The 12,133-nt window shown below is 41.0% G+C and overlaps 1 protein-coding gene across 1 annotated transcript in view; it reads left to right on the top strand.

Annotated features, from left to right (window-relative positions):
- The window catches only part of astn1 (astrotactin 1), a gene marked incomplete at both ends in the record, with an annotated part of 556,709 nt that overhangs the window by 540,381 nt on the left and 4,195 nt on the right, over window positions 1-12,133 (top strand). The window lies entirely within an intron of this gene.

Here is a 12,133-nt window from a genome sequence, read left to right on the forward strand (position 1 = left end):
AATACTTGACCTTATAAGCCATAATGAAATGCTATATGATGTGTTATTCTTATTGTTATAAAGCCTTATGATAATTTCTGAGTGTTTATAATGATAGATATACACGTTTATAAGTCAATTATAACTATATTTATAATGCATTATAAGTATGGTTATAATGCGTCATAGAGATAGGCATCAAATAAAGTGTTACCCAAACTTTCTTTATTGAGTATTTGCACAGAACCAAACAAGATCACAGGCAACAATGAACAAACAATAGTTCCGTGACAGATTACTAACTCTGATTCCCTCAGACTCATCCCAGCTGTTTACTTCTAACTCCTTCTATTGTATTTTGCAACATTGGTTGGAGCTCCACCACCTGCTCCCTCCACAAAACCACATTTGGCAGCACAGAAAACTTACAAATCCCCCCCTCCCCTGCTTATAACAAAGAGCAAAAAACAAAAATACCTCATCTTTAGCAAGTGGACATTGATGCTTTATATAGTAAGGGCAAATGTCAGAAACGGTGAGACAGTCAACCGATCGGAATTCAGTTTGTGTGTTTCAGAAATGCCCACATTTCTGATATGTAAACTCACATCAGAAATATGCATTCCTTCAAGCAAATTGCTCATCAACTTCAGCTTGATGGCCAATTTATCAGAGAGATCCAACATTACACAAAGCCTTGTAGGTCTGCCCTGAGTCAGACTAGTACAGAATACCAGAAGACTGAGCCCTTTCAATAATGCGTAGACTGTGTTCACTGTAATCAGGCTCTGAAATTACAGAGATGTGTATGCGTGTGTGTCTGCTCTTCATGAGTTGCCCTCCCACCAACAAAGTGCAATCTGTCGTACTCAACTTGTGCAATTGACATTGACGCCCTCGAACAATAACAGCATGGCCTGGCCGCAAGATCGAAGAAAAAGTGGCAACTGGACAAGAGTCTGGGTTGGATCACGCTTCGGTGGCGTGAACAGCGCTCTCGAGTGCAATTTTCAGCAGACAGTCCTTTCAAACAAGAAATAGTCACCAGTAATTTCAAATATCTTCGAAAGCCCAGACACTGATTTAGCTGTTTGCAGTTCATAAAAATTAAACACATGGCGGATCTGGACGGGAATAAGGTTACAGATACGCTCCATTAGTGATTACTTTACCCCCTACTGCCCGTGTGAAACTCTTCCCATCCTAACAATGATTTATAGACCTCACTCGACGTCCAACTACTTGTAGAAGACTTGCTACACACCACCGACTGTGCTGATCAATTCATGACCCACTAAATCACTGGAGCTGCCTGTTTAAAGGATAAAACCTTTCTATATTCTCATTGTCGACAAATCCCATGAAAATCAAAGTAACAAGTAGCATCTGTGTATATAAAGGAAATAATAAAGCCTTTTTTTTTTAAGATAAAAGTATTCATCACCCTTATGCCTTCAGTGCGAGTGAATGGGCCAGAGGCTGAGTGCCACACACAGGTTAGGGAAGAATAAGTGTACTGAAAGGACTAACACACTGTTGGGTTTTCCTTGGATTTATATTCCATAACAAAAATATAGAGTATCACCAGTGTTATCCTTTAGTACTGCATGAAATAACTCAGCGCCATCTGATGCAGTGGGCTCCTGCAAAAAAAATAAAAAATAGCCCCATCATCGCCCAGACAGAGAAGTCGAACCTTGAGTAACTTTTCCACTTTGACTGAGGTCACCGCTTCCCCACTTGTTTATAATGTGACTGTAACTGTTGCTGTGTCTTGACGGCTGGTGTTAAACTGAGGCACGTTAGCCTGCCAGTAGGCTAACTTTTACTTTGTTAGGCCTCGCATCAGCAGCAAAAAAACACTGAGACTGAGAGCGGAGCTCAGCACAGTTAATGTGCATCACAGACTGTGCTGGCAATGCTGTTGTCTGTAATGCACGGAGAAGCCAGTTGCTTTTCTCCAGTGTGAAATAAACTACACAGAACTTCTCTACGCAACCAATTATTTTTATTCCCGTTACTTCCCAGATCAACACTTTACTACTGTATTTTTGCCTTGTGTTATATTTAAAGAGGAACTAAGCAGGATTATTCCTGTGGCTATGCTACATTTTTATCTTAATTAAACAGCTCCGAAGTAATTGTGATAGTTTACTACATGACTTGTGACTCGTTATGAGTGAGAATAGAGGCTCTCTGTCTTCCACCTGGCGTCTCATGGCTGAAAACCAACTTTGCAACATCAGTGTAGTACCTGGCCGCCACCCCGGTGTCCCAGTTCTCGTCTCCGTAACCCACAATATTTTGTTAAGGCTACACAAATATACACGTCATAACATCGTGTTATACTGTATAACGTTATCCACCGCTCCATGGATTGATTTTTCGCCGGCTGCGTTCTAAACAAATGCACATGGCCAGGAGGAGGGTTAGCAAAACAGCGGAAAAGCGACCGGATTTGCATAGTTTCCCTTTAATGTGCTGCAGGTTGCGACACTGCAGTGTGGTTAGTGCCGTCAGCCTCTTAGTGTTGTAGTCAAGACCACCAAACCCAAGACCGAGTCAAGACCAAGACCAAGGAGGGGCAAGACCATTTTCTATTCAGTACCAGTACTCATCATAATAGTCATGTGGCTTGGTATTTACATTATTCCTCAGCTAAAAAGAAAATATAATTCTCTATAAAATCTAAACCTTATTTAATTGAAACAAAGTTTGGAATGAATAGAAGCACAAAGTCTCCCACTTTTGACACTGGTGCAAGGTTTTCAGATGGTTACGCACAACCATACTCTTTTGTAGAACCATTTTAATCATCTTAAAGTTGTTGTTAAAGTATTGAATTACATCACATAAACCAAAGTAAGCGAGTGACAGAGAGAGACATTTGCAGTTAAAAAAAAAAAGATTTCACTGCAGCTGTGGTCTTGACTGGTCTTGAGAAAAAATCCAAGCTCGACCGGGACAAGACCGAGACCAAATGTAGTTGATTCTGAGACAAGACCAAGACCCTGAAAATGTGGTTTTCAGACCGGTCTTGAGCACTACAACACTACAGCCTCTCTCATGTGTGGCGGAGAGGTCAGGTGAGTAAAGTGTCAGGTGATGGTTGATGACTTTGGAAGCAGCACTTTCCGGTGATTTATGGTGACCACTTGTTGGGTCATGATGATTGCGACCACTTAGCTGCTGATCTGTGTTCACCAGTTCAGTCTCTGAACGTCTTCTGACTCCTGAATCACATGCCACATGTGAAAGCGGGCAGCACATCTACCAACAAAACAAACAAAACAAAACCAAAACAAAGATAATCCTACCTCGCTAAAGCATTTCCTTCACACATTTGTCAAAGCAAACTGCGATTTGTTCCAATTCCTTTTCTCTTTTTTTTTCCACCACAATTACAAACACATCCTTCAACGGCTCACGCAGCCAAATCTCCATCGGTCCATTCAAAGCCCGGCGGTGTTCAGCCCCCTTGTTTAGATTCTCAAAGGCTGGCAGATGTTCTGCTCCCAGCTCCTTAAGTGCTGTCTTTGATTGTAGGAGGTTGTTTGTGTGAATTAGAGTTACAGAGGAAATTCATTCAAACGGACTGAGAGGCTGAGTGAGCTTAACCTCCATGACATCAACGTGGCCATTTAGCAACACACAACCAGGGAGGGCCCCAAATTTCCACCAAACTCGGGGTAAGTACCCATAATGTAAAATTGTAGCTTAATGTTTTATAAACAGAGCCATGTGTCTGATATAAAATATACTTATAAACAGCAGTCTGTGGTACATGCTTTCACTTTGGCAGGTGAAACTGATTAGCCAAGGCTCCCTTAATTCTCTCTGTTTCTCGCTCTGTCTGTGGGTTCCCCCACCCTAAATGAAAGGTTGTTTTTAATAGGGACCATGCTGGAAAGAGTTGATGTAATTGAGGGAGTTGCTTCTGAAGTGTTCCATTAAAATACACTTAGATTAACAGCCCCCCAATTTAGTTAAAGGGAGGGGTGATTAATGTTAATAAAGGTACCTCAGAGCTGGAAAAGCAGTAGAGAAGTGCATTCAAGGTGAGGCCTAGCAACAGGGGAAGGAAGTATAAACATGTTTTGTTTAGCCAAGTCATCAAATGAACATTAAACTTTCCCGTGTATCTGGTTTGGTGTGAGGAAAGAGCCTCCGCGCCGAGCCCCCCGGTTGTATGCAGTCTATTGTTGCCCAGGCAGAGGGGTTAACGGCCTCGCGGCTTTTTCCCGCAGCATCACACGGCTTGTTTCTCTTACACTGTTTGACTATTGGCAAAAACAAACGCAGCAGATACAGGCCCGCGCAGACGCCAAGACAAAGTACTCCTGGTATCATTTTTTAGCAGTTGATTGCTGATGCAAAGTTTCAGACTTTTCAAGCGTCCAGTACTGATGTTGGCTTGGTTTTATAAAGCTACTTAAGCCAGTAGTTTGTTGGTGTAAAGTATCACAGCATATTCAGACGGATAAACAGCAGGCATGTGCAGAGATGCTACTATTTGTTTGATCTGTGAGGTCCCTGTGGGTTTGGAGGGTTTACTGCTGAGGCCCTGTTGTTTCTGCTGTTATCACTCATTGTCTCCTGGTGCTTGTTGTTGTTTCTGTATTTCTTCATCTCCCCTGAATGTATCTGAGTGAGTCATAGAAGCCAGAGCAGCCAAACACCCACTGTACATGCTCTCTGTTGAGGGAGCCTCTACCACTACAATGAGCCTCTACCACTACATGAAGGTTATATCGTTGCTTTAGAAAGGTGTAGGTCTCAGATTAGCTTCCTTACACTGGCTACCAGTATGGTTTAGGGTTGATTTTTAGATCTTATTGATTACTTTTAAAGCACTCGGTGGTCTTGGTCCTGTATACTATATCGCAGGCCTTTTATCATCTTACACTTCTGCTCGCACTCATCAGGTAATCTTCAGGTAAAGGTCTCATAGCTGTCCCTGGGGCCTGACTGATGACAAAGGGGGACAAAGCGATCTCAGTTAGGGCCCCAAGACTCTAGGTCAGCTACGTCAGTGTCATGTTTTAAATCTTTCCTTAAACCAACACTAAGGAACTTTTCAGCCTTCATATAATATTTTCATAACTTTTGTGATGGTACATCGACTTACAACAGGTTGAATGACACCTCTGTCATGGCCTGAGGGGGTCTGTATCGCCTTCACTGGCACTAAGCAGCTTTTAGGAGCATGGCAGGAACCCGGCTCTCACTTAAGTTTCACTTTCACTTTCACGAGTCACGATGAGGAGGGAGCAGGTAATGCAGCACCTTTCCGTCTGATTGTGTATGTGTGTTTACTGTGAAATGATCCGCTGGTAACAGAAACTTAAGGGATAGTTCACCCAAAATTCAAATTTCACTCATTATCTACTCACCCTCATGTCGACTAATATAAGGGCTGGGAGAATTTTCAGAGTCCTCCGTGCCTTCTCGGAGTTACGGGGGGGTCCGCACAGCAGTATTTGTCCATATAATGGTTGTGAATGGGGCTCACTTTTCTTCGTCCAAAAAGACACACCAAAAAACATCCAAATACCTCCATACTGCTAGTCTGTAATGTCCCTCTTGTATTGAAGCCCCGACATGAGAAATTGTTCCACCGGTCAGTGCACTGACACAGGAAGGAAAGTCTCAACAAGACATAAAGTCTTAATGTGGATGAATCTACGTTACCCACACTTGTTAATGGGTCCATTTTCAATAAATATATGGTTTTGGCGTTATTTTGTTATTATTATTATTAGTGGTGGAAATCCTGGGCGAGCCGACCAGCGTTTCCTTACTTTCGGTTTCCTGCCCGGTGGATCATGGTAATAACGCCGCCGAATCGCTGTTTATGGTCGGAACTACGACGGTATCTGATTGTCTTTGAACCTCCGACTTTCATACTTGATGAATGAAAACATTCTTGGCAAGACGTCCGTCTTGCGCCAGTCCAAGAATTTCACCGTGCGCGTGTGTGAAACACTTCGCTTTCCAAAATTCCTCGTTGTCCCTTTAAAACAATTTTTTTATCAGAGAGCTTTTCCTGATTTTATTTGATTTTATTTCATTGTATTGGTCGTTGCTGTGTTGTACAACACTTTGTAACATTTGTTTTAATAGGTGCTATATAAATAACATTTAAAGGAATAGTTCAGCTTTTTTGAAGTGGGGTTGTATGAGGTACAATAAGTATAATATCTGCAGTAGAAAGGTCTAAACCAGTTTACCCATATGCTTTGATACCAAATATTTTTGTTCCCCTTTACCCTAAATATATTACCAAATTTGGTGGGTCGTGTCACCGGACAGCGTTTATTTATTGGTAGTTTTGGCCGATGCACTCAGATCAGTCTCAGGATGTGGCGCGTGTCTGATAAAAGAGGCCAATAAATTCTCTGTGCAGAGTCAAATAATCAGAAAGTGCAACACGGGTCATCAGATAGAGGACCTTATGTGTCACGCAAAATTATTAATTATCGTCAGACATGATTGTCTAGGATGTAGTTCCAGTGAGGGTCAGAAAAAAGGTCGTTTCAAACTCAGCATACCAGATTTCATTACATATTAAAATATGATGGGAGTAACAACAGTGAACTAACTGGATGTGATAGAACTGATCTTTAGATCACATCCAGCAGTGTACAGACTTGACTCCTGCACACAGTAAAACGTAAAACCTTCACAATGTTGTGTTTTAACATTTCCTTTACTGTTATAGCAGTTCCTGTGTTTCCAGCGCATTAAATAACATCCACAACTACAATCTGCACCAACACAGCACTTCCTCTTTATAACAGCCCGTTTTAAATGTTTTGTTTATGGTTTGTTCTTAAAGCTCTCATCTGTTGGCCACAGAAGGAGAATATATTTTACCTCTCCCACACTACAGCATAGATCTGGGGTAACAATAAACAACAGAACACAAACACACATACAGACCGCAGACCAGCACCACACACGCATAGTTTTCAATCTTCTGAAGCTGAACTTGTTATGAAGAGAATTTCCAAGTTTTATTTTTTGTCTTTTCTGTCACAAACAATGACGACTAAATAAACTCGATTTTCATTAGCTAGTCAAAATAGAGATAACGAAAACTCAGCACCGGCTCAGACTCAATGTAAACTCACAGCGTCCAAGTAAGCAATATCTGGAAACAAATGAATGAACGAATGTGGCTTTATCTTTCTTGTGGCAGCAGATATTCTGATCTGCTGCTTTTAGAAACATATCAGATCACACTGACGAGACCAGTTGGCACCCACCGGAGGACATTTTTTGTTGCCTTTTTTTTTTCTCATGCAGCATCGCGTGATGTTTTAACTCAAACCATAAACTCACCGAACGGCTGCCTCTCCAAGGCCTGACACTTCTCCTCCCGAGGGCCAGACCTTGTCATCGCCATGGGAGTACCCATCATTTAAAGGCACGCCGCTTGGCTGTTGACTTAGAAACGCTAGATGTTTTGGCTAGGCTGAAAGTAAATCCTCGATCCTGGCCATCACAATCCAGACCATGTCCTTGGTTGGACTCTGTGCCCTTTGATGAACTGAAAAAAATATTTCATTTTTTTTTTTTTCAATTTTCGTTTTGTTTTTACATGACAGTCTCTCTAATCAGAGGAGAGCTTGCGATAATAAGTGCTGTTATGGTTGGAATTTCTCTCAGGAAATCATAGTCATAATCACAGCAGACTGTTTACTTTGCTCTCTGACTTTTTATAGTCGAGAGAAGGACAAAAATACACACAGTTAAAATAGACGTGCCTTTCAGCTGCTCGTCCTGCGCTGATTTACGGCTGTGTCTGATTGAAGAGTATTGGACACACATCTCTGATAAAGAAAAAAAGCACCATTATCAATCTTGAGTCATTCATCATTATGAGGTTACTCATCAATTAGCAGCTCCTCATCTGCCCTCAGTAGGACACGTCACTGCTTTGACTGCATACCCTCGAATTAAAAAAGATTTTTCCACCAAAATATTTTCATTGCAGAACAGAGCTAGAAATAGGACAGTGAGTGAAGCCTAAAATGGGTTATTATAGTATTATTGGAAGTGCACAGTTTAAAAATAAAACACACGGACATTTACGTCTGCGGCTAATTTTGCTCCCTGCTCTTAAAAACATGAGAATAGAGGAAAACAGAGGGAAAAGTAAATTCAACATAATGAGACAGAAGCTGTCACACATCTCTGTTCCTCCGCTGAAATATCGAGTGTGGTATTTTTAAATCCTGGTAATTATCAACACAGTTTGAATTATTTCAATTAGTGTAATAACTCCATGGAGATGTATTCAGTGTTCCCTGTAATTCAACTGTGGATGTCTCCATATATGTATAACACAAATAGCACAGGTCGCTCAGTCAGACAAGTCCTGACTCACCGTGATGAGAATGAAACAAGTCACAAGTGCAGTTATTGGAAATTCTCATGATCTGTTTCTTCTCACGATCGCCTTTAACCGATCCTGAAACGTTTGTTTTTTGTTTTCAGCATTAATGGAACACGTTGCAGCTGCTTACACCTTATAAATCTTACTGATATTTGACATTTTGTGGCAATCTAGAGTCCAGATCTGTGACTGCAGCCACCCACTGCTACAATTAGTTAGTATTTGTCTTATAATTATTATCGTTATTATCATTACATCCACTAAGGAGGTTATGCTTTCACTTGTGTCTGTTTATTTTTCAGCAGGATAACATGAGAAGTTCTGATTAAGAACTGATTTATGGGTCAGAGTAGAGCCCATTTCATTATTTTGTTGTGGTTGTGGGATTTGTTTTCTTTTTTTCTTGTCACTTTCTAGGATTGTTTGGCCTGTAGTGTGCCATACTACGCATTACTACAGGTGTACATCTCTTTGGAACCTGCATTGCGTTGTTTCTTTCCCCTGAAATCCCAATAGTAGTAGTTTTGGACTTCCTATGATAGCCGCTTCGTGGCAGAGTTCTAGTTCTACGTAGAGCTTCAAACAAACCATCTTTCTTTTCTTGCATCTGTTGTGGTACTCTCTGTGGTGCATAGAAAGGTCAAGACACTATACATCAACTGGATTAGTGGAAGGTCACCGTCAAAACACAAAACACAAAGCTGATGGATGCTCCATGTGCGATTGTGTCCTTCTGTGCATGGTGAAGTTTCCCTGTCCTGACCCGACCCAGACTTAGTACTGTGTAATGTGAATTGTATATTATGGTCGATTGGTCGTCATAGATACCAGATGTCACCCCATTTAAATAAGAAAGAAAAGAAAAAGAGGACAATTGCCTTCTTTATCAGTCTATCTATTCAGTTCCCATAGGCCTCTCTCAGGCTCTACACACTGTCAAAACACCCATAGTGGCCCATCACATGACTGTGTGTATGTTTTCCACATGTAATGTAGTGTATATGTGATTTATGTGATGTTTGTTTAAATGTGCATGTGTATATTATACATACTATTGTGCATGTTGTTTGTTCCAATATTCGTTTAAAGAAATAATAATACAAGTCTCCCCAAATTAGCACGATGCTCACTGTGTACATCTGTGCTCAATGTAACTGCGGCTACATTTTTCTGGTCACAGTCAAAGCGCTGGGTTAAGGTAAAGGGGAAAGCTGGTGGTCTTGTTTATTGTTTTCCATGTTTACCCCAAACCACACACTTTCAATAACCCTAACCCCAGTGTTTTAGTTGCCTAAACTGAACCACAAGTGAGACACAGGATGTGAACGTCACTTTCCAGAGGCATAAATAAACGTGATGGTTTGACACTATTAAAATAGTGTTTAAGTGTGCATGCCTCTGCGCTTTTGCATGCAAATGTAGCCTAATTCTTTCCAGTGTGACTATGTCTGCGTATATGTGTGTGTGCATGTTATAGCCGTGCCTATATGTGTCTGCTCGCCTGCTTGTACAACCACACACTTTGAGCTGAGAGTCTCCTTTAAGGGGCACTCGCGCTTGCATTGCCCACTATTTTCTATACGTGCACATGGATTTATGGTGACAACCGTTGCTATTTGGAACCAATGAAATGTTCCTCCACTTTCCTGACGAATGAAAGCATAACAAACCGCATCTTTTTTTCTCTATTTAAAGCAAATAAATATCCCGATTTCCTCAAACCACTGAAATCTGTGGCAAAAATATTGGGAACATAAAGAGGTTTCAGAAAAATGATATGAATGACAGTATGGCAGCACACTACCAGTATCAACACAGGGCTCCGTGTCTGCAGACAGGCTGTCCGAGAGGCCTGACATCATTAAAATGATTATTTCTCTCTACACAGTTTCCAAAAAACATCGCTGAGGTTGTCGAGGCTGTTATGGTTGTGTCGACATGCATTTGCAAAAGGGGATGTTGCCCTGCTGAGTATCCGTACGTACACATAACAGCGAAAATACAGTCGGACTCCAAAAACAATCTAATAACATATGCAAAGCGCTTATTAGCAAAGAGGATGCTGATTCTTGTGTAGCTCTATGTAAAATGGTTTGCAGATTAGAGAGGAACGCCAACAATAACACAGGAACATGTTTGCCTGTAAGTGCTTTGCCAGTTTGAGAAGAACTGCAGCCTGTTGCAGCGCAGAGTACATTCTTTTTCCAGAATAACATGAGCACATACCAGGAAATATGCTGATGTGCTATATGTTTACAGAGCAGCAGTTGATTTGGAGTGAGATGGGAGATAAAATAGAGGAGAGGAATCCACAGGCCACAGTGTCTGTTTTATTACAGTACAGTGTGTTGCTCAGTCTCCACTTTAAGTTTGAAAAATAAATAATAAATTGCAGCTTATTGACAAAAGTCAGGAACAAAATGGACTTGTGGGTTATCGTTTGAACGGGTGTTTGACAAGAGGATATTAACTCGCCACAGACACTGGAACACACAAGTTACAAATAAAAAACAGACTTTCTTGCCCACTTGTGTTGGTTGGTTTTATTTAGGATCAGATCCAGAGCAAACTGCAAATCAATCAAAGACCGATCCATGTCCCTCTTTTGTTCTGATAGAATTTGTCATTTCTCTTAAATTTGTCATCAAATTTGTATTGCATACCCTTTAAACATACATAACCTATAAAGCCTTTACTGTACCACATGGCCACACATACACACATATATAAGTGAAATAGAAAATAAATGGAAAAATTCATAACATTGGATGAAAAATGTCAAGACCACACAGAACCAAGTGTGTGTTCATTCCTGTTGAACCACATTAAGTGTAGTGTGTGATGTGCAAATGTACTGAAGCTTTAGAAAAATGTTCTGAAAAACATAGTAAAAAGAGAAAGTTATACATTTACAGTAATTTTCCTACACAGTTGACCTGTAGACTTTGTTAAACGCTCTCGTGGACAAGTTGTGACCTGCACATTCATCATGCTATGAGATAATAACGGAACGTTACGAGACAGAGTTGTTTTCGAGGTAAATTCATGCAAAACCGCTGATGCACATTCCCATCAGGGCAGTTTTTCGGCAAGCAGTCTCTCAATTTGCCTCTAAAACGGCTCCATCTCATAATGTTCCATTATTATCTCATAGCGTGGTGAATGTGCAGGTCACAACTTGTCCACCAGAGCGTTTGGAGTTGTCAGATTGTGTATTTGATGATTTTGATGAGGGAAACCAAGAAATCCCATTAGCCTCCGTATAGCGTAACTCTGAGCAGCTCGCGGCTCTGCTCCACCGTTCTCAAAATAGCTTGCACCAACAATTAAAGGTAACAACCCTTCTCCTAAAACTATAGGGATTATGACAATGGGCCAATTTGCCAAAATGTTGAACTATCCCTTTAAAGTCTTTTAGTAGATTGTGTAAAAATTGAAAGGTTCAACGGTTAATTCTTTATGTCTGGAACACCGGCCGAGAAACAAATGGCAGAGCATTTGATCTCATCACATTATCTTCATCAGCCTTGTTTGCTGGTGAGGGTCGAGAATATAAAGTACATTGGATGACATCACAGCTGTTTATTTAATATGGGTGACATCCGTCTTCGCAGCAGCTGCTAAGTTCTAATATTTCTACATAGCAATAACATTACCGTGGTTTACAGCTGGTTACTTACCACTCTAGAAGACAGGGTGTGAGTTCAGCCTCAGCCTGCTCTGTCACTTTCTGTTACCAACTCACATTCGGTG

This window comes from Trachurus trachurus (assembly GCF_905171665.1).
Source record: "Trachurus trachurus genome assembly, chromosome: 17".
In the NCBI taxonomy this organism is placed as follows: domain Eukaryota; kingdom Metazoa; phylum Chordata; class Actinopteri; order Carangiformes; family Carangidae; genus Trachurus; species Trachurus trachurus.